Here is a 3,510-nt window from a genome sequence, read left to right as displayed (position 1 = left end):
AATTAAGTCTGCGGCCATAGTCATGATTTGTGTCTCTGGAGTAGGCTGAGGTAAGGCTTTAGCAGTAAGGTGCTTGGTCTTGCCGGCTGCCTTAGCCCGAGTGTAGGCCTTAATAGACATGGCCATAGGAGGCCTGGCAGCTCCACGTGCAGGAGTGACCTTATCTACAGCAATGGTCTCGGGCATTTCCTCGGTTTCAGTATCCGGAGGAAAATCTATAACTGGCGTTGGAGTGGTATCCGGTATCGGAGTCGTCGGTAATGCGGTGTCTTCGGTTCGGAGTGGTGGAATAACCGTCTCTGGAGGAACTGGAGCACTTGCGGTAGGTTTAGGCGTGGAGTCGGAGGTAGACGCGGGCCAAGGATGTCGGTCCCGGTCTTTTCATTTCTTGGGAGTTTGCGATGTCGGAAGATCCGACGGCATTGTATAAGCAAATTTTTCGCCGAAAAAATCTTCAGCGAACTCCGCCCGGTGCCTAAGAGTGCGCTTATTGAAGCGAGCACAGGCGACACAGGCCGAGACGTCGTGGTCTGGGCCAAGGCAAGGAAGACAGTAAGAGTGGAAATCCTTATGAGGTATTTGTTTACCACAAGAAAGACAATTGTTAACTTTTTCAGTAATTTCTGACATCGGCTGAGGCAAGAAAAGGTCCCCAACGGGGTACTTAGCTTTTTTGATGACTTCGGAATCGAAGAATACAGGAGCTGACCGACCGGCACTTGCAAACTGCTTCTGCTTCGGGCACCGCGCAGCAAGAAAGACTGAAGAAAATGGCGTTGGCTGATGCTTATGTACTCCAGCCTCTCTGACGTCGGAGAGAAATGCGACATCAGCCGACGTCGGACCCAGACTTTGGAATCCGGCCGACCGAGGGCTGCCTGAGGCAGGACAACCCATATGTTATGACTGCAGTTGCATTCTTGAAGGACATCCATCCCTATGCACCCCCCACATATTCTACCAACTATATTACTCAAACATAAAGCATCCCTACAACTTAACATAGTAACCCTCCCACCATACCTATTATCCACAGAGCACAATCATAAAGTTTCCCTTATAAACAAACACATTCAAAAACTGGGAAAACTAATAATCTCATGCATATCAAAACTAGCCCTAAGTGGAGACATCCACCCCCAACCATGGCCCTACCATCTCCAACCCCAATCCTCATAATCAGACTAGAAACCACAACTTTTCCCATATTACAGCCAATAGAAAGCCAAGTGACTTAGTTCTACTAAGCCTAAATATTAGAAGTATATGCAACAAAGTCCATGAACTCCATGCCACCATAGACTTGTACTCCCCAGATATAGACATCCTGACAGAAACCTGGCTAAAACCTCACATTACCAGTGAGCAAATACTCCCTACAGGTTACGGCATACTAAGAGTAGACCGGGTAAACAAAAAAGGAGGTGGTGTAGCTATAATATTTAAACAGCATCTAAACATCCAGATCTTAAAATCATCAGCTCCACAAATAGGCAATGAAGAAATAATATATACCAACCTCAAAATTAACCAAAACAAAACCATCAACATAATTGGATGCTACTTCCCACCTGGCCAAAACATCCCTCCACTAGAAAACCTCCTCAGCTGGTCTACCCACCATCTCCCCCAAGAAACTATCATCTTAGGTGATTTCAATATTGACTGGCAATCCTGTTCTGGCAATAATCCAACCCATCATGTACACCTTCATGGCTTCACCCATCTAGTCCAGTCACCAACAAGGATAAATAAAAACTCCAGCAAGCACACTACCCTGGATTGGATACTAGTCAGTAAGAGCCCCCAGTCATATATAACAGGCTGCTTATCAGATAGCCTCAGTGATCACTCCCCAACATTCCTACTCAAAAAATACCTATACCAAGCTAAACCTGTCATCTATCGTCAAATACGTAAAAAAATAAACTTTAACCCACTCACATTCATCTCATCCCTCAAAGAATGTAACTGGCATCCTCTAAAGTACCTCAGTCTTGATGACGCAGCTGAATTTTTTAATACTACTTTCCTGAACATCCTTAATTACCATGCCCCCATAAGATTTTCCAGATCCAAAGCACAACCCTCCCCATGGCTACAGAAAACCACTAAGTCAGAAATGAAAAACAGGGATAAAGCCTGGGAGCACTGGCGCAAAACCAAAACCCCCGCAGCTAGACAGAAATTCCTAGAACTACGCAAGAGTCAAAAAGCTAATAAAACAGGACAAATTGCAATTCTACCAGTCTGCCCTAGACTCCTCACAACACAGCCCCATACAATTCTGGTCCTCCATAAACTCCATCCTCCACCCAGGTAAAGTCAGTACCCCTCCTCCTAACATCCCTCACTCCTCAGAAAATATTGCTACCTCATTCAACACGCACTTCACCCAAACCATACTATCACTAGCTAAACACAACCCCCCTCCCCTCCAACCCACACCTTCAACTAGTAATCTCCCCACTGCCTTCTCTTTTTCTCCTGTACCTACCTCCAACATAAAAAACCCTTAACTAAACTTAAACCCACCAAATTAGCAGCAGACAACCTCCCAAGTGAATACCTACAAATCGCAGCTGATGCTCTGGCCTACCCAGTATCCATCTTGATTAACCGATCTCTGTCAGAATGTTACGTTCCCACACTGTGGAAAGTCTCACATATAATTCCCCTCCACAAAGGCGGACCCTCAGCAGAACTAACCAATTACCGCCCCATAGCTATTCTCTCTCCACTCTCCAAAATACTAGAGAGATGCATACACTCTCAGGTCTCAGACTACCTCCTTACTAACAACCTTCTTTCCAGTACTCAGCATAGTTTCCGACCAAACCATAGCACCACCACTGCCTTACTCTCCTTCACTAACACTATTCTTCAGCATAAAAACAATGGCCATCTCTCCTCTGCTACTTTCCTAGACCTATCTAAAGCATTTGACATGGTCCCACACAAACAACTTATCTCTGTCCTCAATAACCTATCCTTCTCACAATCAGTCACCAACTGGTTTCAGAGTTACCTGTCTGACCGCCAACAATCCGTTGTATGGCAGAATGACATATCTCCCCAACTAACTGTCTCCATAGGGGTTCCCCAAAAATCCATCCTTGGACCCCTACTCTTCTCTATTTACACCAATAATCTAGCCTCTGCCACCAAACATGGCACACTCATCATATACGCAGATGACCAGTCCCTACCCAAACTGCAAAAAGTCACACAGGAAGCCTTTTCCTCTGTTAAAACATGGTTATCTGATGCCCAATTAATACTCAACCCAAGCAAAACTAAACTACTCATCTTCCAACCCACCAAACATACTCAAAACAACTCTCACTTTAACATCACAGCAAAAGACAACACCACTATAAACCCAAATGAACACACCAAATTGCTAGGAGTGGAAATAGACAAACTAAAATTTGACATTCACATATCCATGACCATAAAAAAGTCCACAAAAAACTAGGAGCATTATACAGAAATAAACAATTTCTCACC

The sequence above is a fragment of the Protopterus annectens genome, chromosome 9.part0 (genome assembly GCF_019279795.1).
Source record: "Protopterus annectens isolate FY-2018-M chromosome 9.part0, PAN1.0, whole genome shotgun sequence".
Lineage (NCBI taxonomy): Eukaryota > Metazoa > Chordata > Ceratodontiformes > Protopteridae > Protopterus > Protopterus annectens.
This window is presented reverse-complemented; position numbering follows the sequence as displayed.